Source organism: Pleurodeles waltl, chromosome 11 (genome assembly GCF_031143425.1).
Source record: "Pleurodeles waltl isolate 20211129_DDA chromosome 11, aPleWal1.hap1.20221129, whole genome shotgun sequence".
NCBI classification, from domain to species: Eukaryota; Metazoa; Chordata; class Amphibia; order Caudata; family Salamandridae; genus Pleurodeles; species Pleurodeles waltl.
Window position 1 is genome coordinate 633,756,965 of NC_090450.1, and position 25,233 is coordinate 633,782,197.

Genomic DNA, 25,233 nt, shown 5'->3' on the forward strand with positions numbered 1-25,233 from the left:
CTGGCGGGGGGCCTGGCGGGGATGGGGGGCATGTTGGGCCTGGCGGGGGGCCTGGCGGGGATGGGGGGCATGTTGGGCATGGCGGGGGGCCTGGCGGGGGGCCTGGCGGGGATGGGGGGCATGTTGGGCCTGGCGGGGGGCCTGGCGGGGATGGGGGGCATGTTGGGCCTGGCGGGGGGCCTGGCGGGGATGGGGGGCGTTGGGCCACTGGAAAGGAAAATGCTGAGTAACTTGAACGTGGTATTTCTCCCTCCCTGTACGTGTCACATAGGTCCGCGCCCATGAGAAGATCGGGATTTGGCGTGCCATCGCCAAGGAAGTCCGGGCCCTGGGGGTCCACCATCGACGGGGCACCCACTGCCGCAAGAGGTGGGAGGACATCCGCCGCGGGACCAAGAAGACCGCCGAGTCTCTGCTGGGGATGGCCTCCCAACGTAGGCGGGGTGCCTGCCGTCAACTGAGCCCCCTGATGTTCCGGATCCTGGCGGTGGCCTACCCTGATTTGGATGGGCGCGTGAGGGCAGCACAGCAGACACAAGGGGGTGAGTCCAAGCATTATCTACTCTGTTGTTGCGCAGTGGAGGTGTCTGGGTGGGGGAGGAGGGCTGGGGGTCCCCCTAGGCCAGGGCGATATCTGTAGGCTGGGCACCCCCGTAAGCCCCTGTGTCCCCAGCCACCACCCTCAGTAGTGTGTCAGTACAGCCATCCCTGGGCCGTGTCATCCATGGGTGCAGTTGTCAACTCTAGGCGTGTAGGGCATGTTCCACGGAATGCGTAGCGTACCCCAAGTGCGCAACTTAGTGCAGGGGGCATCTGTGTCTGTCATGTCCGCTAACTGTACCGGAGATCCATGTAATCAATATCCCTTTATTTCTCTCTCCCCCCCCCTTTTTGTTTGTCTTTCTGTGCTTGTGTGCATCAGCATCATCAGGCGGAGGAGAAGTGGCATCGGGGCAGGAGGGAGCTGCATCTCACATGGCCCAGGAGGGCCATGCCACAGAGTCAGACTGGACCAGTGAGACGGAGGGCGAGGGGAGCTCCACGACGGGGACGACTGGAGCCTGCAGCGACACGGACACGTCCTCGGAAGGGGGCTCCCTTGCGGGGGTGGCACCATCCGTGCCCCCCGCCATTACAGGTACAGCCGCCACCCAGCGCACCATCTCCGCCCTCCCAGCAGCCCCTCAGCGTTCGCCCCGTGCCCGCTCTGCCAGGAAGCCGGGCATCTCCTTCGCCCCAGGCACCTCAGGCCCTGCCCCTGTTACCCCCGCTGCCCTCAGTGAGGAGGTCATTGACCTCCTCCGAACGCTCATTGTTGGGCAGACTACCCTTTTGAATGCCATCCAGGGGGTGGAGAGGGAGGTTCATCGCAGCAATGCGTACCTGGAGGGCATTCATTCGGGTCAGGCTGCCCATCAGCGATCGTTCCAGGCTCTGGCCTCAGCACTGACGGCAGCCATTGTCCCTGTCTCCTGCCTGCCTCTACTAACTCCCTCCTCCCAGTCTCCTGTTCCTCTGCCTGTCCCACCCACACCATCAGACCAGCCTGCACACACCTCAACACCCAAGAGAAGCTCATCCAAACATAAGCACCACAGATCACGCAGACATTCACACACGCAACATTCCGATGCAGACATGCCAACAGTCACTACCACCTCTGTGACCCCCACCTCCTCGTCTCCCTCCTCCCTCCCTGTGACGTCTACACTCACACCTCCATTCACCTCACCATCAGCCAGTGTTTCCATCACCAGCACACCCTCCACTCCAGTCCGCACACGTGCAGTCACCACCCCCACTGCCATTTACACGTCCCCTGTGTCCTCTCCCACTGTGTCTGTCACCCCCTCTTCCACCGCACACAAACGCAGCCACCCACCCACCCAACAGCCATCCACCTCACGACAGCCTATCCCTCCTGCACCTGCACCCAAAGACAGCAAACGTGAATCACCTACAACCACATCCTCTCCCTCCACTCCCATTCCCACTGTACCTACCACTCTCCATTGTCCCAAGAAGCTCTTCCTCGCCACTACTAACTTCTTTCCTGACCCTGAGCCCCCCCCTCCTTCTCGTCGGGCTAAGAAGAGCACCTCAGCCACCACCAGCCCTGCAGCCCCCTTGACAAGGGTGCAGGGGTATTGGAGCCCGCCAGCCCGCATGTCTGGATCTTCGCCCAGCAGCAAGGGGACAGCCAGCCCACCCCCTGGGAAGAGGAGCAGAAGGCGGAAGGGGCGCCGCAGGAGCCCGCCTTCTACATCCCCCCCGGACACCACCCAGAGACAGTCACCAGCCACAGCTCCAAAGGGAGGAAAGGGCCACAGGCCGACGACTAAGGAGGGCAAGGGCAGCAAGTTGGAGAGGTCAGGCAGCAGGCCTGCTGCCCAGGAGGAGCCCACAACCCCCATAGCCGCTGCCCCGGGAGGAACCGGCACAGCTGCCCCGGGAGAGCCCACCAGCCCCATAGCCGCTGCCCAGGGAGGACCCAGCCCAGCTGGCCAGGAGGGCCCCACCACCCACAGCCCAGGTGGGCAGTGAAGGAGCACCATCCCCGCTGCCCAGGAGGGCACCACCAGGCATTTAGCAGTTGGCCATAGACCGTCCGCCGTCTCAAGAACCGCTGAACTGGGCCCTTCAAGGCAAGAACCGCTGAACTGGGCCCCGCCGTCTCAAGAACCGCTGAACTGGGCCCTTCAAGGCAAGAACCGCTGAACTGGGCCCTTCAAGGCAAGAACCGCTGAACTGGGCCCCGCCGTCTCAAGAACCGCTGAACTGGGCCCTTCAAGGCAAGAACCGCTGAACTGGGCCCTTCAAGGCAAGAACCGCTGAACTGGGCCCCGCCGCCTCAAGAACCGCTGAACTGGGCCCTTCAAGGCAAGAACCGCTGAACTGGGCCCTTCAAGGCAAGAACCGCTGAACTGGGCCCCGCCGTCTCACGAACCGCTGAACTGGGCCCTTCAAGGCAAGAACCGCTGAACTGGGCCCCGCCGTCTCAAGAACCGCTGAACTGGGCCCTTCAAGGCAAGAACCGCTGAACTGGGCCCTTCAAGGCAAGAACCGCTGAACTGGGCCCCGCCGTCTCAAGAACCGCTGAACTGGGCCCTTCAAGGCAAGAACCGCTGAACTGGGCCCTTCAAGGCAAGAACCGCTGAACTGGGCCCCGCCGTCTCAAGAACCGCTGAACTGGGCCCTTCAAGGCAAGAACCGCTGAACTGGGCCCCGCCGTCTCAAGAACCGCTGAACTGGGCCCTTCAAGGCAAGAACCGCTGAACTGGGCCCTTCAAGGCAAGAACCGCTGAACTGGGCCCCGCCGTCTCAAGAACCGCTGAACTGGGCCCCGCCGTCTCAAGAACCGCTGAACTGGGCCCTTCAAGGCAAGAACCGCTGAACTGGGCCCCGCCGTCTCAAGAACCGCTGAACTGGGCCCCGCCGTCTCAAGAACCGCAGAACTGGGCCCTTCAGGGCAAGAACCGCTGGCCCTTTGGCAGACGTGCCAGGGCAGGATCTATCTCGGGCAGGGCTGCAGGATGTCCTCTGGCCAACTTGCCTCCTCCAGTGGCAGTGGGGTCTGTTATGGACTGTATGGACTGTGGCTTTGCTCTCCCCAGGATGGCCCAGTGGGCAGGCCACCCACTGTATGGACTGTATGGACTGTGGCTTTGCTCTCCCCAGGATGGCCCAGTGGGCAGGCCACCCACTGTATGGACTGTATGGACTGTGGCTTTGCTCTCCCCAGGATGGCCCAGTGGGCAGGCCACCCACTGTATGGACTGTATGGACTGTGGCTTTGCTCTCCCCAGGATGGCCCAGTGGGCAGGCCACCCACTGTATGGACTGTTTGGACTGTGGCTTTGCTCTCCCCAGGATGGCCCAGTGGGCAGGCCACCCACTGTATGGACTGTATGGACTGTGGCTTTGCTCTCCCCAGGATGGCCCAGTGGGCAGGCCACCCACTGTATGGACTGTATGGACTGTGGCTTTGCTCTCCCCAGGATGGCCCAGTGGGCAGGCCACCCACTGTATGGACTGTATGGACTGTGGCTTTGCTCTCCCCAGGATGGCCCAGTGGGCAGGCCACCCACTGTATGGACTGTGGCTTTGCTCTCCCCAGGATGGCCCAGTGGGCAGGCCACCCACTGTATGGACTGTATGGACTGTGGCTTTGCTCTCCCCAGGATGGCCCAGTGGGCAGGCCACCCACTGTATGGACTGTTTGGACTGTGGCTTTGCTCTCCCCAGGATGGCCCAGTGGGCAGGCCACCCACTGTATGGACTGTATGGACTGTGGCTTTGCTCTCCCCAGGATGGCCCAGTGGTCATGGAGTCCCCTCGTGGATCTGGCGTCGTGTACTCAAGTGGCTGAGGTGCCCCCCCTTCCCTTCCCCCTGAGGTGCCTGTCCTATTTTCTTTCTGATGCCCCTGCAGTGTTCTCTCCGTGGAGTTCTTGTCGTGGGACTGGGCCTTGCCCCTTTGCACAGGACCCCTGTGATCCACGGACAGTGGTTGGACTACATTTAGTAGCTGTATATATTTTGTACATAGTTTATTTATTTATTGGGATTACTGGTGTACATATTTCAATATATCTGCCCGTTTATGATCTCTTCTTTTGGTCTTTGCATTATTTCGGAGGGGGGTGGTTTGTGGGTTGTGACAGTGATCTGTGGGAATGCATTGATGTGTGTGTTGTAGTGGGTGTGGGTGGGTGGGTGTGTGCCGGTAATCTTTTCCCTCCCCTGTGTCGTAGGTGCAGTACTCACCGATGTCTTCCGCGCCGCCGGGCGTGCTCCTGGTATATGAGGAGGAATAGGAGTGCGGGGATGACCTGTAACTCTGGCTCCATACTGCCGGAATCTCGCGTGGAGTGCGTAGAGGTGAGCGTTTTCCCGTTCGTAGTCTGTTTCCGCCGTGTTCTTATCGGCGGTGCTCCCGCCCCGGAAAAGGTGGCAGATTGGTGGGTCGTAATAGGGTGGGCGGTACTTTGTCTGCCGCCGGGCTGTTGGCGGGAACCGCCGCGCTGTTTGTTTGTACCGCTGTGGCGGTCGGAGTGTTAAGTTGGCGGGCTGTGTTGGCGGTTCCCGCCAGGGTCAGAATGCCATTTTTAATACCGCCGGTCTGTTCGCGGTCCGACTGCCGCCTCTCCGCCGACCGCCAAGGTCAGAATGAGGGCCTAAGTCCGAATGTAAAAAGTTGACCGGGACCTCCCAGCCATCGTATCCGAGAAGGGCTCCATGGACGTCGGATCAAGATCCAGGTTTACCCCGGTCGAAGGATTTTCATCTCGAAAAAACGACTAAGTCCGAAGGTAAAAGTCTCCACCGAGGAAACCCACATCGCGTATCCGGACAAGGGCTCCAGGAGGTCGGATTCAACTGGCAGGTTCGTCCCGGTGAAGAAAAACTTCAAAATAAAGACTAAGGGGGTCATTCTGACCCCGGCGGTCTAAGACCGCCGGGGCCAGGGTCGGCGGGAGCACCGCCGACAGGCCGGCCGTGCCCCGCAGGGCATTCTGACCGCGGCGGTTCGGCCGCGGTCAGAAGAGGCAAACCGGCGGTCTCCCGCCGGTTTACCGCTGCCCTTAGAATCCCCCATGGCGGCGCAGCTTGCTGCGCCGCCATGGGGGATTCTGACACCCCCTACCGCCATCCTGTTCCTGGCGGTTCGCCCGCCAGGAACAGGATGGCGGTAGGGGGTGCGGCGGGGCCCCTGGGGGCCCCTGCCATGCCCATGCCAATGGCATGGGCACTGCAGGGGCCCCCGTAAGAGGGCCCCGCAAAGTATTTCAGTGTCTGCTAAGCAGACACTGAAATACGCGACGGGTGCAACTGCACCTGTCGCACCCCTGCAACTCCGCCGGCTCAATTCTGAGCCGGCGTCCTCGTTGCAGGGGCATTTCCTCTGGGCCGGCGGGCGCTCTTTTGGAGAGCGCCCGCCGGCCCAGAGGAAATGTCTAAATGGCCGCCGCGGTCTTTTGACCGCGGTGCGGTCATTCAGCGGCAGTACCTTGGCGGACGGCCTCCGCCGTCCGCCAGGGTCATAATCAGGCCCTAAGTCAGAAGGTAACTTTTTAACCGAGGCCTCCCGCGACCTGTAGTCGAGCAGGGCTCCATCGCGGTCGGCCTGAAAGTTTGACTTTGCCCCGGTCGAGGTGCAACCAGATGACCCGATTGCCGCTTTTTGTTTCTAAGCGCTAGAAAAGTAATAATTCTTTAAAAATTCATATCTCCGGTTCCCCTGAACCGATTTTAATAGTTTTTGTGTCATTTTAAAGATAAAAATATAAACTATTTTCATAAATTGGTTTTGGATTTTTAAACTGTTTCCTGTGTTTTATTTAATTACTGTTTTGTGATATTTGAATGCTTTACACTTTGTCTCCTAAGTTAAGCCTTGACGCTCGTTGCCAAGCTACCAAGGGTTGAGCTGGGATTAATTTACTGAGACCTAACTGTACCTATGTGGAGGTTAGTGGCTTGTTGCTAGGTGTAGGTACCTACCTGCCCTACCAATAACCCATTTTCCAACATAATTGGAAGCAGCGACGGGATCCTGTACTTGTGTTCAATATCACGTTACAGTTTTAGGTAAAACAAATTTAAAATCCTTTAAATTGTCCTAGTGCAAAAATTGTTTTTAATTTTTAATTTGGATTAATTTCAATTATTGAATTTTTGAAATTTTTCTAAATTCTTGTTTCCAATTTTTGCAAAAAGTTGTTGTTGACACAAAACTAGGGAACCATGGAGCTTGATCTGGCTAGCCTACCCACACTGACAGTAGTCCAGCTTAGGGGGTTGTGTATTGAAAGAGGGTTGCCTGCAACCACTGATCTCAGGAAGCAAATCCTGATCACATCCCTGACAGCATGGGCTGAGGCCCAAGAGGTAGAGTCAGAAGAAGCTCCAGAGGAGGGAGAAAGAAGGGAGGATGCTAGCTCTAACCACTCAGGGGAGGGAAGGCATCTGAGCCTAAGTGAGGTTGAGGAAGAACGGTCCTCAGTAAATACAGTCACTAGGGGCAGATCCAAAGCTAGTGGTGGGAAGGGGGTCCTTTCAGGAGGAGAGAACCCATCCATCAGAGAAAGAGAGCTGGAGGCCCAGCTAGCATACATAGCTTTGGAAGCAGAGAAGCTGGCCCTAGAAAAGAAAAAGTGGGCATACAAAGAGAAAAGAGATGGAAGCAGCGATAAAGAAGCTGAGGTGTCCATGGGTGGGGGAGTTTGCCCCAGGTTACCCAAGGGGGTAGTTCCTGCTTATGTAGAGGGGGATGACATAGATAAGTGGCTGGGGGCCTTTGAGAGGGAACTCCAAATGAGAAGGGTTAGGCCTCAATACTGGGGTTCCCTTTTGTGGGAGTTGGTCCCCAACTCAGGGAGGTATAGGCTTCTGACCTTAAGGGGGGAGGAGGCAGATTCATACCCTAGTATGAAGAGGTGCTTAGCCAAGAAGTTTGGTCTGACCCCAGAACAATATAGAATGAAGTTCAGGGACACCCAGAAGGTCAGTACCCAGTCTTGGGTTGACTTTGTGGACATTTCACTAAAGGCACTAGAGGGCTGGATTATTGGTAACAAAGTAGATACTTATGAGGGGTTATACAATCTGATCATGAGAGAGCACATCTTGACCAATTGTACCCAAGAAAGGTTACGCCAGCATCTAGTGGACTCTAAGCAGACCAACCCTAGAGAGCTAGGGGAGGCAGCTGATGAGTAGTTGAGAACCAGGGTGGATGTCAAGTCCCAGGGGGGAGACTCCAAGAAGGGGGGGACAGGTCCCCAAAAACCTAAGGAGGGAGGTGGTAAGCCCACCACAGAGACTCCCTCTGTACCCCAGAACCCTAAGAAGGAGGAGAGTAAATCCCACTCTGACCAGCAGAGACAGTAAGACCCAGGGTTAAAAAAGCTCTTGGACAGTAGGGCTTGCTTTGACTGTCAGCAGACAGGTCACTTCAGAGGAGATGCAGCCTGTCCAAAGAAGGTGGTTAGCACTGGGCTGTCCAGTGTAGCCATGGAGGAGGACTCCTCAGATGATGAAGTCCTCCTAGCATTGAGCTGGGAGACAGGACCAGATGGTAAACTGGTGATCCCTGAGGGTGGAAGTAGGCACTTCCACCCCATTCAGGTGAATGGGATCCCTACCACTGGCCTGAGAGACACCTGTGCCAGTCACACTATGGTGAGTGACCAGTTAGTGACCCCAGACATGTATGTCCCAGGAGAGACAAGGAAAGTCAGGATAGCCACAGGGGAGGTCACCACCAAACCTGTAGCCATAGTGCCCCTAGAGAGGGAGAGTATCCTTGACTGGTTTAGGGTGGTAGTCAGTGCTGACCTCCTCCTAGATTGTATCCTGGGCAATGACCTCCCAGAGGTGAGTCTGGTCCCACATGGGGTGGTCGCCCAGGGCGCCCCCCCAACCCAAAGTCCTGGGGAGTCAGTCCCTACAGTTAGGAGACAGGGGTCCCCAAGAAAAGGAAAGAAGAAAAGGAAGGGTAGGCCACTCTTAAAGAGAGTTCCAGGGAGCCAAAGGCCTTCTGCCCCAGTAGGGGGGGAGCCCAGAGTTGGCACTGGTGAGGCCTCCCCTGACCCCAAGGAAGTCCTGAGTAGTCAGGCAGCTGTCCAGATGCAGGGTGTTGCCCCTGCACTGACAGAAGGGAGAGTGGAAGGAGGGTGTCTGCCACAGGAGGTGGTAGCCCCCCACTCTAGACAGCAAGAGGGGTGCCAGGACCCCAAAGTTGCCCCTAAAGCAGCTCAGCCACCTGTCAGTGGAGAGCATAGGGTGTGGTTCTGGGTACTGACAGCTGTCAGTAGCCTCTGCTGGGTGCTAGCCTTCCTGGCAGCACTGTACTTGGCCTGGGAGGCAGACCCCAGGGCCAATAGCAAAGTAGGCCCCCTGACCCTGTTGGTCATGGTGGGGTTGCTCAAGTGTTGGGTGACCTCTTTGGGTAAGCTAGGTGTTGCCCTAGCAAAGTTAGGAGTAGGGGAGGTGGGCACCTCACTACCCAAGTTGGCAGAGAGAGAGGAGGAAGACCCCCCTAGAGGGAAGTTTCAGTTTGAAATGGGTTCTTTCATTGTTGGGGTGGGTTCACTACCCAGAGGGAGTGACCCTGACAGGAGGATATAAGGCAGAGTAGGCCCTGCAAAGGGACAGCCAGTTTTCTTCACTGTCTTCCTCGCCTAACAAGCCAGGAAGACTCTCCCAGGGTTGGGCTGAGTCTCCTGTGCGTGTGGGCTGGGGGGGGGGGTTGTGTGGGAAAACAGGGCTGATTGCAGAGGCCCCCTAACTTTTTGCCCCCATTTTCCACTTTATGCTGGTGTTTTCCTGACTCTGATGGTGCCCTGGGTACTGCTAACCAGTCCCAGGGCCTGTGCTCTGTGTAAAATCAATATGCAAATTAGGCTAATTATAATTGGCTAAGTGAACCTACCTATAAGTCCCTAGTATATGGTAGGGCATGTAGGTTTAGGGACCACAGCATAGGTGGTGCACACCTAGGTGCACTGCTGAGGTGCCCAGTGTCATTTTAAAAGCAGGCCTGCCTTGCTGGCTGCTTTTAAATTAAAGTTATATGCAAATTCGACTTTGGAATTAAAGGTACTTCCAAAGTCTTAAACTACCTTATTTTTACATATAAGTCACCCCTAAGGTGTGCCCTATGTGCCCCTAGGGCTGGGTGCCATGTAACTATAAGCAGGGACTTTATAAAAATAGGTTTATAAGCCCTGGTGAGGTAAAAACAGCCAAATTCGTTTTTCCCTCATTTAAGTAAATGGCCTTCATAGGCTAGAATGGGCAGACTTTATTTAAAATTTTAAAGTCTCCTTAAATGTTACATACCAAGAATTTGGTATCAAATTAATTGTTGTAATAAATCCCACAACTTCCAGTTGTTGGATTTAATATAACTTGTCCAGGTAAAAAGTTTAGACTTTACCTAAAAAGTTGCCAATTTCAGCTCTGCATTGTTTTTGCTGCTGTGCTCTGATTGGCCAGCCTGCAGCAGCTTCTGCCAGGCTGTCTTGATGAGATGTGAAGTGGCCTGACTTCACACAAAGGAATGTGCTTGGGGGAGAGAATCTCCCCTCAGCAGATGGTGAGGCAGGAAGGGGGAGGGCGGCCAAACTGGTCTTCAAAGGCAGAGAAGGACATTGGAGCACCCAGCAACACCCCCACATCCTGCAACCCCAGACAACTAGGTGCCCCCTTGATTAGATTAGGAGAGGGCAGGAGAGGGGTGTGTTTATGATTTTTAGCCACACCAGTGGGTGGGCTCAGCCAGATGTAACCTCCAAAAATCAGATTCAGCCATGTTGGATTTTTAGAGACTGTTGCCTTTTGGGATGGATTTTTGCCACACTTCCCAGGAAGTGGTCATCACAGGGGGACGACCCTGTACCTGATTGGAGGATCAGGACCCCCCTGCTTTTCACCCAGGAGCAAGGATAAAACTGGCAGACCTGACCCCACACCTCAGATCCCTACCAGATTTCAACAAGAAAGGAACTAAAGGAGAAGAAGGACTGCCCTGCTGGACCCCTGGCCTGCACCTGGAACCTGCACTCAGAAGGACTGCACCAGCTGCACACTTGGGCTTCACCACAAGAAGGACTTTGCCTGGCTTCAACTGGTTCAAGGAGGGACTCCCTGTTTGCTACAGGTGAAACATTGCTAACCAGAGTCCCCTGCACCAACTCCTGAAGAAAGCGACCAGCTGACCACTGTCCAGTGGCCAAAAAGGAGTTTGCGCCAGGTGCATTCTGGGAGTTGAAGTCCGCACCCCCCAAGGACCATCACAGAACTTCTGGACCCTTGGGGTGAGCTGTGGACCCCAAAAGAACCTTAAAAGAACATCTGGGTGAAGCCCCAGAAGTTTGGAAAAGATTTGAGAATTTTTGGAAAAAAGCTCCAGAGAGGGACCGACCCGCCGCGGAAATTCTAGCTGGCTTGCCTCAACCGCGACCCGGCCTGACTTCGTGGTTCGTCCCGGTAAAGAAAAACATCCAAAAAAGAGACTAAGTCCGAATGTAAAAAGTTGACCGGGACCTCCCAGCCATCGTATCCGAGAAGGGCTCCATGGACGTCGGATCAAGATCCAGGTTTACCCCGGTCGAAGGATTTTCATCTCGAAAAAACGACTAAGTCCGAAGGTAAAAGTCTCCACCGAGGAAACCCACATCGCGTATCCGGACAAGGGCTCCAGGAGGTCGGATTCAACTGGCAGGTTCGTCCCGGTGAAGAAAAACTTCAAAATAAAGACTAAGGGGGTCATTCTGACCCCGGCGGTCTAAGACCGCCGGGGCCAGGGTCGGCGGGAGCACCGCCGACAGGCCGGCCGTGCCCCGCAGGGCATTCTGACCGCGGCGGTTCGGCCGCGGTCAGAAGAGGCAAACCGGCGGTCTCCCGCCGGTTTACCACTGCCCTTAGAATCCCCCATGGCGGCGCAGCTTGCTGCGCCGCCATGGGGGATTCTGACACCCCCTACCGCCATCCTGTTCCTGGCGGTTCGCCCGCCAGGAACAGGATGGCGGTAGGGGGTGCCGCGGGGCCCCTGGGGGCCCCTGCCGTGCCCATGCCAATGGCATGGGCACAGCAGGGGCCCCCGTAAGAGGGCCCCGCAAAGTATTTCAGTGTCTGCTAAGCAGACACTGAAATACGCGACGGGTGCAACTGCACCTGTCGCACCCCTGCAACTCCGCCGGCTCAATTCTGAGCCGGCGTCCTCGTTGCAGGGGCATTTCCTCTGGGCCGGCGGGCGCTCTTTTGGAGAGCGCCCGCCGGCCCAGAGGAAATGTCTAAATGGCCGCCGCGGTCTTTTGACCGCGGTGCGGTCATTCAGCGGCGGTACCTTGGCGGACGGCCTCCGCCGTCCGCCAGGGTCATAATCAGGCCCTAAGTCAGAAGGTAACTTTTTAACCGAGGCCTCCCGCGACCTGTAGTCGAGCAGGGCTCCATCGCGGTCGGCCTGAAAGTTTGACTTTGCCCCGGTCGAGGTGCAACCAGATGACCCGATTGCCGCTTTTTGTTTCTAAGCGCTAGAAAAGTAATAATTCTTTAAAAATTCATATCTCCGGTTCCCCTGAACCGATTTTAATTGTTTTTGTGTCATTTTAAAGATAAAAATATAAACTATTTTCATAAATTGGTTTTGGATTTTTAAACTGTTTCCTGTGTTTTATTTAATTACTGTTTTGTGATATTTGAATGCTTTACACTTTGTCTCCTAAGTTAAGCCTTGACGCTCGTTGCCAAGCTACCAAGGGTTGAGCTGGGATTAATTTACTGAGACCTAACTGTACCTATGTGGAGGTTAGTGGCTTGTTGCTAGGTGTAGGTACCTACCTGCCCTACCAATAACCCATTTTCCAACATAATTGGAAGCAGCGACGGGATCCTGTACTTGTGTTCAATATCACGTTACAGTTTTAGGTAAAACAAATTAAAAATCCTTTAAATTGTCCTAGTGCAAAAATTGTTTTTAATTTTTAATTTGGATTAATTTCAATTATTGAATTTTTGAAATTTTTCTAAATTCTTGTTTCCAATTTTTGCAAAATGTTTTTGTTGACACAAAACTAGGGAACCATGGAGCTTGATCTGGCTAGCCTACCCACACTGACAGTAGTCCAGCTTAGGGGGTTGTGTATTGAAAGAGGGTTGCCTGCAACCACTTATCTCAGGAAGCAAATCCTGATCACATCCCTGACAGCATGGGCTGAGGCCCAAGAGGTAGAGTCAGAAGAAGCTCCAGAGGAGGGAGAAAGAAGGGAGGATGCTAGCTCTAACCACTCAGGGGAGGGAAGGCATCTGAGCCTAAGTGAGGTTGAGGAAGAACGGTCCTCAGTAAATACAGTCACTAGGGGCAGATCCAAAGCTAGTGGTGGGAAGGGGGTCCTTTCAGGAGGAGAGAACACATCCATCAGAGAAAGAGAGCTGGAGGCCCAGCTAGCATACATAGCTTTGGAAGCAGAGAAGCTGGCCCTAGAAAAGAAAAAGTGGGCATACAAAGAGAAAAGAGATGGAAGCAGCGATAAAGAAGCTGAGGTGTCCATGGGTGGGGGAGTTTGCCCCAGGTTACCCAAGGGGGTAGTTCCTGCTTATGTAGAGGGGGATGACATAGATAAGTGGCTGGGGGCCTTTGAGAGGGCACTCCAAATGAGAAGGGTTAGGCCTCAATACTGGGGTTCCCTTTTGTGGGAGTTGGTCCCCAACTCAGGGAGGGATAGGCTTCTGACCTTAAGGGGGGAGGAGGCAGATTCATACCCTAGTATGAAGAGGTGCTTAGCCAAGAAGTTTGGTCTGACCCCAGAGCAATATAGAATGAAGTTCAGGGACACCCAGAAGGTCAGTACCCAGTCTTGGGTTGACTTTGTGGACATTTCACTAAAGGCACTAGAGGGCTGGATTATTGGTAACAAAGTAGATACTTATGAGGGGTTATACAATCTGATCATGAGAGAGCACATCTTGACCAATTGTACCCAAGAAAGGTTACGCCAGCATCTAGTGGACTCTAAGCAGACCAACCCTAGAGAGCTAGGGGAGGCAGCTGATGAGTAGTTGAGAACCAGGGTGGTTGTCAAGTCCCAGGGGGGAGACTCCAAGAAGGGGGGGACAGGTCCCCAAAAACCTAAGGAGGGAGGTGGTAAGCCCACCACAGAGACTCCCTCTGTACCCCAGAACCCTAAGAAGGAGGAGAGTAAATCCCACTCTGACCAGCAGAGACAGTAAGACCCAGGGTTAAAAAAGCTCTTGGACAGTAGGGCTTGCTTTGACTGTCAGCAGACAGGTCACTTCAGAGGAGATGCAGCCTGTCCAAAGAAGGTGGTTAGCACTGGGCTGTCCAGTGTAGCCATGGAGGAGGACTCCTCAGATGATGAAGTCCTCCTAGCATTGAGCTGGGAGACAGGACCAGATGGTAAACTGGTGATCCCTGAGGGTGGAAGTAGGCACTTCCACCCCATTCAGGTGAATGGGATCCCTACCACTGGCCTGAGAGACACCTGTGCCAGTCACACTATAGTGAGTGACCAGTTAGTGACCCCAGACATGTATGTCTCAGGAGAGACAAGGAAAGTCAGGATAGCCACAGGGGAGGTCACCACCAAACCTGTAGCCATAGTGCCCCTAGAGAGGGAGAGTATCCTTGACTGGTTTAGGGTGGTAGTCAGTGCTGACCTCCCCCTAGATTGTATCCTGGGCAATGACCTCCCAGAGGTGAGTCTGGTCCCACATGGGGTGGTCGCCCAGGGCGCCCCCCAACCCAAAGTCCTGGGGAGTCAGTCCCTACAGTTAGGAGACAGGGGTCCCCAAGAAAAGGAAAGAAGAAAAGGAAGGGTAGGCCACTCTTAAAGAGAGTTCCAGGGAGCCAAAGGCCTTCTGCCCCAGTAGGGGGGGGAGCCCAGAGTTGGCACTGGTGAGGCCTCCCCTGACACCAAGGAAGTCCTGAGTAGTCAGGCAGCTGTCCAGATGCAGGGTGTTGCCCCTGCACTGACAGAAGGGAGAGTGGAAGGAGGGTGTCTGCCACAGCAGGTGGTAGCCCCCCACTCTAGACAGCAAGAGGGGTGCCAGGACCCCAAAGTTGCCCCTAAAGCAGCTCAGCCACCTGTCAGTGGAGAGCTTAGGGTGTGGTTCTGGGTACTGACAGCTGTCAGTAGCCTCTGCTGGGTGCTAGCCTTCCTGGCAGCACTGTACTTGGCCTGGGAGGCAGACCCCAGGGCCAATAGCAAAGTAGGCCCCCTGACCCTGTTGGTCATGGTGGGGTTGCTCAAGTGTTGGGTGACCTCTTTGGGTAAGCTAGGTGTTGCCCTAGCAAAGTTAGGAGTAGGGGAGGTGGGCACCTCACTACCCAAGTTGGCAGAGAGAGAGGAGGAAGACCCCCCTAGAGGGAAGTTTCAGTTTGAAATGGGTTCTTTCATTGTTGGGGTGGGTTCACTACCCAGAGGGAGTGACCCTGACAGGAGGATATAAGGCAGAGTAGGCCCTGCAAAGGGACAGCCAGTTTTCTTCACTGTCTTCCTCGCCTAACAAGCCAGGAAGACTCTCCCAGGGTTGGGCTGAGTCTCCTGTGCGTGTGGGCTGGGGGGGGGTTGTGTGGGAAAACAGGGCTGATTGCAGAGGCCCCCTAACTTTTTGCCCCCATTTTCCACTTTATGCTGGTGTTTTCCTGACTCTGATGGTGCCCTGGGTACTGCTAACCAGTCCCAGGGCCTGTGCTCTGTGTAAAATCAATATGCAAATTAGGCTAATTATAATTGGCTAAGTGAACCTACCTATAAGTCCCTAGTATATGGTAGGGCATGTAGGTTTAGGGACCACAGCATAGGTGGTGCACACCTAGGTGCACTGCTGAGGTGCCCAGTGTCATTTTAAAAGCAGGCCTGCCTTGCTGGCTGCTTTTAAATTAAAGTTATATGCAAATTCGACTTTGGAATTAAAGGTACTTCCAAAGTCTTAAACTACCTTATTTTTACATATAAGTCACCCCTAAGGTGTGCCCTATGTGCCCCTAGGGCTGGGTGCCATGTAACTATAAGCAGGGACTTTATAAAAATAGGTTTATAAGCCCTGGTGAGGTAAAAACAGCCAAATTCGTTTTTCCCTCATTGAAGTAAATGGCCTTCATAGGCTAGAATGGGCAGACTTTATTTTAAATTTTAAAGTCTCCTTAAATGTTACATACCAAGAATTTGGTATCAAATTAATTGTTGTAATAAATCCCACAACTTCCAGTTGTGGGATTTAATATAACTTGTTCAGGTAAAAAGTTTAGACTTTACCTAAAAAGTTGCCAATTTCAGCTCTGCATTGTTTTTGCTGCTGTGCTCTGATTGGCCAGCCTGCAGCAGCTTCTGCCAGGCTGCCTTGATGAGGTGTGAAGTGGCCTGACTTCACACAAAGGAATGTGCTTGGGGGAGAGAATCTCCCCTCAGCAGATGGTGAGGCAGGAAGGGGGAGGGCGGCCAAACTGGTCTTCAAAGGCAGAGAAGGACATTTGGAGCACCCAGCAATACCCCCACATCCTGCAACCCCAGACAACTAGGTGCCCCCTTGATTAGATTAGGAGAGGGCAGGAGAGGGGTGTGTTTATGATTTTTAGCCACACCAGTGGGTGGGCTCAGCCAGATGTAACCTCCAAAAATCAGATTCAGCCATGTTGGATTTTTAGAGACTGTTGCCTTTTGGGATGGATTTTTGCCACACTTCCCAGGAAGTGGTCATCACAGGGGGACGACCCTGTACCTGATTGGAGGATCAGGACCCCCCTGCTTTTCACCCAGGAGCAAGGATAAAACTGGCAGATCTGACCCCACACCTCAGATCCCTACCAGATTTCAACAAGAAAGGAACTAAAGGAGAAGAAGGACTGCCCTGCTGGACCCCTGGCCTGCACCTGGAACCTGCACTCAGAAGGACTGCACCAGCTGCACACTTGGGCTTCACCACAAGAAGGACTTTGCCTGGCTTCAACTGGTTCAAGGAGGGACTCCCTGTTTGCTACAGGTGAAAAATTGCTAACCAGAGTCCCCTGCACCAACTCCTGAAGAAAGCGACCAGCTGACCACTGTCCAGTGGCCAAAAAGGAGTTTGCGCCAGGTGCATTCTGGGAGTTGAAGTCCGCACCCCCCAAGGACCATCACAGAACTTCTGGACCCTTGGGGTGAGCTGTGGACCCCAAAAGAACCTTAAAAGAACATCTGGGTGAAGCCCCAGAAGTTTGGAAAAGATTTGAGAATTTTTGGAAAAAAGCTCCAGAGAGGGACCGACCCGCCGCGGAAATTCTAGCCGGCTTGCCTCAACCGCGACCCGGCCTGACTTCGTGGTTCGTCCCGGTAAAGAAAAACATCCAAAAAAGAGACTAAGTCCGAACGTAAAAAGTTGACCGGGACCTCCCAGCCATTGTATCCGAGAAGGGCTCCATGGACGTCGGATCAAGATCCAGGTTTACCCCGGTCGAAGGATTTTCATCTCGAAAAAACGACTAAGTCCGAAGGTAAAAGTCTCCACCGAGGAAACCCACATCGCGTATCCGGACAAGGGCTCCAGGAGGTCGGATTCAACTGGCAGGTTCGTCCCGGTGAAGAAAAACTTCAAAATAAAGACTAAGTCAGAAGGTAACTTTTTAACCGAGGCCTCCCGCGACCTGTAGCCGAGCAGGGCTCCATCGCGGTCGGCCTGAAAGTTTGACTTTGCCCCGGTCGAGGTGCAACCAGATGACCCGATTGGCGCTTTTTGTTTCTAAGCGCTAGAAAAGTAATAATTCTTTAAAAATTCATATCTCCGGTTCCCCTGAACCGATTTTAATCGTTTTTGTGTCATTTTAAAGATAAAATATAAACTATTTTTTTAAATTGGTTTTGGATTTTTAAACTGTTTCCTGTGTTTTATTTAATTACTGTTTTGTGATATTTGAATGCTTTACACTTTGTCTCCTAAGTTAAGCCTTGACGCTCGTTGCCAAGCTACCAAGGGTTGAGCTGGGATTAATTTACTGAGACCTAACTGTACCTATGTGGAGGTTAGTGGCTTGTTGCTAGGTGTAGGTACCTACCTGCCCTACCAATAACCAATTTTCCAACACCGCCAATTATAGCCAATGGTTGCTGTAGACTGAGGCCTAGGTGCAATTTGAGGCTGACCACAATGGAGTCCCGTTTGGATACACCAACCAGGTTTTTCCTGCTCAAAGAATTTACTTTCTGACATAAGGCCTGATCTAGAGTTTGGCAGACAGGGTACTCCACCGTAAAGGCAACAGATACTCTCTGCACCAAACTGAAGTTCTGTCTTCCTCATTAAGAGTCAGGTGGACCTTAAGTATGTCAGTGAGGGAGACCACTCCATCTCTGCAGCTAACATACCTCTAATAACTTGTCAGAGTAATGGTTGTCTGAGGTTTGGCTGTTTGGCTGTCTGCCTGATTTAGAGTATGCAACCAAATAAAGTTCTATATCATGCCGATGGAACATAGGTTTTCTTCTGACCCATAAATGAGACTGATAGGGGCGATTATGGGCTTGGGGGATGGAACATCTGTCCACCAAACTCCTGATGGGGAGGTCGCCGCGGTCCTGGCAACCTCACTTGGCTGACTGGTGGAACAGCCCAGTAGGAAAGGTGCGTCAGCATTGTTCCCGGCTCATAATAGAGCTGGTGGCAATGCTGCTGCATGCAGGGGGCACCAGCAAACTCACAGTGCGCACTGTCTCCCTGTGGCCCCCTGCACTTGTGCTCCACCAGCCTTTTAATAACAGACCATTCCTGGTTGCTAACTGGTCTTTTACTAGCCAATAATCCTTGCATACATCTCCACCTTGCTGTTAAATTTCCACCCAACTGTGATGAGGTCAATTACCTTTTGCAGAGTAGAATCTTCTGCTAATCCTAGGCACCATCTCTTCTCTGAGATTGTTGCCTGATTAATGTCACACACCAAATCTAGGGCCTCCTCGTCCTCCTTAAGTGAAACTGAGGTGTCTTCTGTAACCAAACTGGATAGTGTGTCTGCTATAACATTTTCAACCCCAGGGATATATTTCACCTCAAAATGTAATTCTTGAAGGTCAATCACCCACCTAGATATTCTGGAAGAAATGGCATCAACCCCTTTCTTATTGAAAACTTCGCATAAAGGTTTATGATCTGTCCTAACCACGAATGTGGATCCCCACAACAAATTCCTAAATTTCTTTATGGCCCAGTGGATTGCTAGCGCCTCCCTCTCTATCACAGAATACTTGCTTTCGGACCCTTTTAGACTCCTCGAAAGAAACATGATGGTGTTCTGGGGACAACATCCTCCCTGTTGTAACACAGCACCCAATCCCTCTAAACTAGCATCAGTTGTGATGATGGAACTTTTGTTGGGATCAAAGTTTTTGAGACAAGGAGCCAATGTCAGTTTTTCTTTGATCATATTGAATTCTTTTTCACACGTCTCATTCCATACAAAATAAACTCCCTTTCTGAGGAGGCCTCTCATATTATAGGTAATATCAGCAAAATTCTTGATAAATTTATGGTAGTACTCAACCATTCCTAAAAACCTCAAAATTCTTCTTTCGTGGAAGGCGAAACCATTGTTTGAATTGTACTAACTAGATCGGCCTTTGGGGAAACCCCCTCACCTGTTATGGTGTGCCCTAGATACTCAATTGTTTTAGTGCCAAATTTATATTTTTCTAACCTGACTGTCAAATTATGATCATCTATCCTCTTTAGTACCTGTCTGACTCTGTAGCCATGTTCTGCATGATCTTTCCCATAGACAAGCACATCATCTTGATACACACAGACCCCTTCTAGACCTCTCAGAATCTTTTCTATGACCCTCTGAAACACGGATGCCACCAAAATCAGACCAAAGAGCAGTCTGGTGTATCTGAAAGTGCCATAGGGTGTTATGAAGGCAGTGAGAACCATGGATGCTTCAGTGAGTCGGATTTGATGGTAAGCTGAAGTCAGATCAATAGTGCTACAGACTTATGCATCTCTTATCATCATTAACACTTGACTAATATTTGGTAACGGATACCTATCCACAATGACACATTTATTCAGCTGTCTTAGGTCCACACATAGCCTGATAGACCCATTAGACTTCCTAACCATGACTACTGGAGCCAACCAAGAGGTGCCTTCTACTTCTTCAATGATGCCTTGTGACTTTAATTTATTTAATTCATTCAGCATGTCCTCTCTGGCATTGACTGGAACGTCCCTGACTTTGCTGCAGAAGGGGGCAGAACCTGGAGCAATTTTAATGTCATGGGAATAATCTTTTAGACTACCCACCTCACTTCTAAACACTCTTGGGAACTCTTGAAACAGTGTCTGATGAAGGCCCGCATCAGAGTACTGTGGTGACATTGACTCAACTTGGCAAATGTCTTTTAAGATGATGGGGTCCATACTATTGGGGTCCAACATGACTCCAAGATCTTTCTGGTGCCACCAGCTAATGATGCTATCACCTTTTTTTGAGACGTAAATTTTCCCTGACGTAAAACGGCCTCTGAATTCAATTAAACCTATGAAGTAGCCAAGTAGAGGTATTACTTCACCCCCATAAGCACACGGTTTAATATCAGGTTTGCGAAGAGCAACTTTCTCTTTCAAGCAGCGAGAAAAGAAATCACGGGAGACAATGGTGATTTTGGCCCCAGAATCAAATAGGACTTGTGTCTGCATACCTTCTACTGTAATCAACTCAAGGGGACCTCTATTCTTCCCTACCTGAAGGACAATTTGTCCACAATCAAAGTCAGAAGAACCAAGGTCTTCATCATAATCAGTGTGGACCTCATTTACATTTGATTTGGCCTTGCGTACCCTACAGACAGAAAATAAATGTCCCTGCTTTTTACAATAAGAACAAATTGATTTGAGAGCCGGACATTTCTTATTGTTAGCAAGATGACCCAGTTTGTCACATCCAAAACACCGTTTCTCTCTCACTGTGGAGGAGGCTTCTAACATTTTTTTATGTGTATTGCCATTTTTCCTACTATTCTCAGCTATGGTACAAACCACCCCTGAAGGATCACCAGTGGAAACAACTTTCTTAATTACATCCACACACTTTAAAGAGTGTTCAATCTGCTTTGCAACCATCAAGACATCATCCAAAGAGGGTTCATCCTTAAGCCACAGTTCCTCTTGAACCTTTTCAATATTACAACCCAACAAGAATTGGTCACTTATTCTCTCATCTGTGAGCAAGCCAAATTTACATGAAGAAGAGAGACGTCTAAGGTCCGTTATGTAGTTCTCTACAGATTCACCCTCCATTTGTAGTCTTTTACCAAAATAATAACGTTCTAAGATAGTGCTGACCTTGGGAATGTAATGCATGTCCAATTTCCGTATGCAAATTTCGAATTCATTCAAGTTTATTGCTTCGCTGTCTGGGATATCTGGAAGGTGATGAAATACTTCTTGGCCTTCAGAACTCAAACAGTGAATCAATAAGGCAGTTTGCTTAAAAACACAGTAGAGGAGTCTCTGTTGAAATTGTCCTAGTTGAAACGAAGTTCGGCGGGTGAAGCACACTCTGCCGTACAGACAGGACGATTGGTGTTGCTTGGTAACCAAGCAACACAGCAGAAGCGCGTCCCGATACGTGTGTGAGCGGCAGGACGCCGGCTGTTGCCTGGAAACCAGCCAGCGAGGCACAGCGCATGCGATGCAAGCGTGTGTGTGACACTAGCTTTCATGCACCCGTTCCAGGTTGTAACGGTGTGCGCGAGAACCCAGAGCACCAACAAAACGAAGTAAACAAAACGAAATAAGGTTCATTTGGGTCTGAAATGCCTGCCTGCTCGGAGTCTCCGAAGTCCCAGTCAGAGGACGTAGCTCTGCCCAAGCAATGTGGAAGCAGTACAGCCATTAAAAGCAGGTGTGAAGAAAGAACATGTTGGGCCAAGGAGTTGTTTCATTCCATCCTCGTTGCCAGTGTAGGAAAGTAGGTAGTCTTGATATCCTTAGATAAGCTCCTTTATTCAAAGACATACAGTTTACAATGAAAATAGCCCATCCACACGGCAGCGTCCTCACCGGTCCAGTCCTCTCCTCAACTGCCACAATTCCACCTCCCTCGAGAATTCTCCATTCTCCATTCCAGAATGAGTGAATTGAGTGAATGAATACAACAAGTACCCTTCCAAAATCCCCAGGACCTTGTGGGAGTCACTTAGAGACTCACAGACTGTCAGATAGAGGCCAAAACCAGGGTTCAGTCAATGTGAAATTATCACTGGGCAGCTGCCTAGTTACAAGAAAGGCCTCTTGTAGCTTGTGGTATCCCTGCAGCTCCAAAAGGAGGTTAAACTTATGTCCCTTGGAGTCCACTTCTTGGTTCTGTGTAGAAGAGAGAGCAGGCCCAGTTCTTCTGGGCTCCTCTCAGGTCACAGACAGTAGGTACAATCTTCTTCTGTTCCAGCAGTGTTCTGAAGTGGGTGCCTTGAGGTGCCACATTTGTGCCTGGCACTAGCTAGAGGGTAGGAAGGACTCCCGGAGGTGCTCTAGTCAATTGAGTAAATGTTCCTGATGTCAATCCTACCCAATTTGGGCACTTAAAGATGGCAGAAGTCTTCTGCCACACTAAACCTGGGCTCTGAGGGCTAGGGTATGTGTTTAGAGTATACAATGGTAAACCTAGTGTCCTTCCACATCTAACACAAAATCCAGTTTCAAGCAGCAACTGTAGCCGAATAAACCCAGAGACAGATGTCTGGTAGAACAAAAGTAGTGTTTTCTAGCAACCAGACAATTAATAGGCAAGAATTGCCTTGGAATCCTGATTTCTACCTTTCAAGCGAGCACCCAGTGTTGTATGTAAACCTGGCAGACCTGTCAAGCCAGATTTGAACCTTCAACAGGATATGATACCGTAACGTCAATGAGGGTGTCCACTTCCCCTACCCTGCATATTCTTTTATATTGTGCTATTCTGTTATATTCTACTATTCTTCTGTACTTGTTTGGAAAAGTCTATTGTTTGCTCCTGGGAAGAAGGCATTTCACACCATTTCACATCTATGCAGATGCTAATTACTAGCTAGGAAGTTGGGCTTAGAACTTGGAGAGCAAATGCAAATTTAGCCTACAGGAACTGAAGGCAGGTAAAAGGTAACATTTTGAAAGTTACGTTTCCTTATTATTTATTAAAAATCAGACATTGACCATTGAATTGGAGTTTTAATAACAATTACAGATGGTTGTTTAATTAGTTTTTCTGGCTAGTCCTATTTGAGAGATACAATATTAGAATTGTAGCTGTTCTCTTGTTTTTTTACATAGGACACCTAGGCCTATACACATTTCCCTACAGGCGCTTCAGGCAGGGAAAAGATAACTTTCTAAAACGTATTTTTCCTTAATACTTGTTAAATATGACTTTGCCACTGAACTGGATTTTTAATAATTATTAAAAATAGTTGTTTAATTTTTCTGGTTCACCTCATTCCCAGGATACAGTATTAGAATTGTAATCTGTACTCTGGTTTTCCACATAGAACAGTTAGGCCTTTCACATTGAAAAATAGCTTTTGGGGGCTAATCACTGTAAGGTCAGGTTAGCATTAATAGGGTCATTATGACCCAGGCGGTCAGTTTAATAGTGGAGGTATTACCGCCAATAAGCTGGCGGTACATACCTCCACTATTATGGCATTGGCGGTTTGGCCAAAGCCAAACTGCCAAGTTAACACACAGACCGCCACGGCGGTAATGGCCGCCGGTTTGGAGACTACAGTCTCCAGCCCAGTGGCCGTCACCAGGCCACCCATGGCATTTTGACCCCGCCCACCGTCATGGTTTCTGTGGTTTCTGTACTGACACGGAAACCATGGCAGTAGGCACTATCAGTGCCAGGGAATTCTTTCCCTGTCACTGATAGGGTTCTCCCCTGCTCCCCTCCCCAGAGTCCTCCCCCACCCTTCCCCCCTCCCACCACCCCACATATACACACATACACGCACATACATACACACCCATACACACATGCATACACACATTCACCCACGCATGCATACATTCATACACACTCACAGCAACACTCAGAAACATACATCCAGGCACACACGCAATCACACGACACAACATGCACACACACACACACCCACTCCTACACACACACATTACACGCGCATGCACGCATTGAAACAGTCACCCCCCCCACACACACAATACCCCCCTTCACCCTCTCCTTTTGGAGAACCCGACGTACCTGCTTGTAGGGGGTCCTCGGGCAGGAGACGGGACGCAGCACTGCTGCCAGCAGCAGCGTCTGCCAGCAAAACACTGCCAGGCCATATCATGGAACATGATATGGTAGGCGGTGTTTTGCTGGCGTGGCGATCCTTTCTGGCAGCAGTGCCACCTTACTGCCGTCCGCTGCCATGACCGTAGCTGGAATTCCGGCTACGGTCATAATTCCATGGACGGTCGGGAGCCACGGCGACGGTATGTTGCCGGCCGTTGCCGTGGCGGTAGGCGGCATTTGCCGCCAATGTCATAATGAGGCCCTAAGTGTCCTCGTGTCCTCATTTTAAATATCATGCCCCCTGACTTGTGACCTACAAGGTCTACATGTGGTGGCATATTAATATTTAAAATGGGTGTTTTGACCTGTGAAAAGGGTTTATTTTGACAGATTGAATAACATTATTGGCACAAATAGCTCCATCCACTTGAGGCAGGTTTCAAGTTACCCATTGGTTTTGTGATGTCAGGCATTGTTACTCGACCATTAGGAGTGACATAGTAAATGCAGGAAGGATAACTTCCCCAAATGAATTGCATGAAAAGGTGCAGGTTTCTTTTATAAATAAAGATTTTGAGGAGGGTCTTATGGTCATTAATTCCCAAACTATCCCCTGCTCCAATGCTGCCATACTAATCAATTGCAAGATCTAACTACTCCTTGAGGGTTGAACAGCTGTGGGCATGGTGAGAAGGTTTGAGAAGATGGAAGTGAAACTGACGAGCCCCTGTCTGACTAAATCGTCAGGTCCCCCTTCGCTGTGCAAGGGTTACAGGTTTTTTTGGTGAGGGTCTGAAATTGTATGACTCCCCTAGTCAAGTGACACCTAGTTTTGTCTGTAACTGAGGGGATAACTACTCTGGGTCCAACTGTGATTGCCTGTTGGCAAATTAGGCCAGATCCATTAATAGCCATCAAGATGCATGTTTGATGGGGAATTAAACAAATGCTGCTACCCCCCAGCTGCCTACCAAACCAAGCCTTTTGCCCCAGCCATTATTAAAAATGGCTTCCTGGAATGTAGCTGGGATATCAAAGTTGCAATTGAAGGTGGAATGGGGCCAATTTATTGATACATTCGACATCTGCCTGTTCCAGGAAACGTGGTGCCTATCACCCTTTTACAAGAGTGGATTTACATCCTATTATGTAAACACAAATAAAGTCTAGTAGGGGTAGGCCTTCGGAGGACTGGGAATGTGTGTCAGGACCAACCTGCAGTGTAAAATCTCTATCTTCTCCATTGACTCCTATGATATTTTAGCAATCAGGATGGTGCTCCCTTCCGGACTATTGTTAAACATCTATAATGTGTATAACAGAGTGGGAGCCTGCAATGCTAAATCCACGATTTTGAATGTTCTTGAGCGTGCCCTTTCCGAACACTTGGGGAATGACTGATTGTTGGCGGCTTGTGATTCTAATTCCATCTTTGAACCATTGGCTACCATACCCCTCGATTTA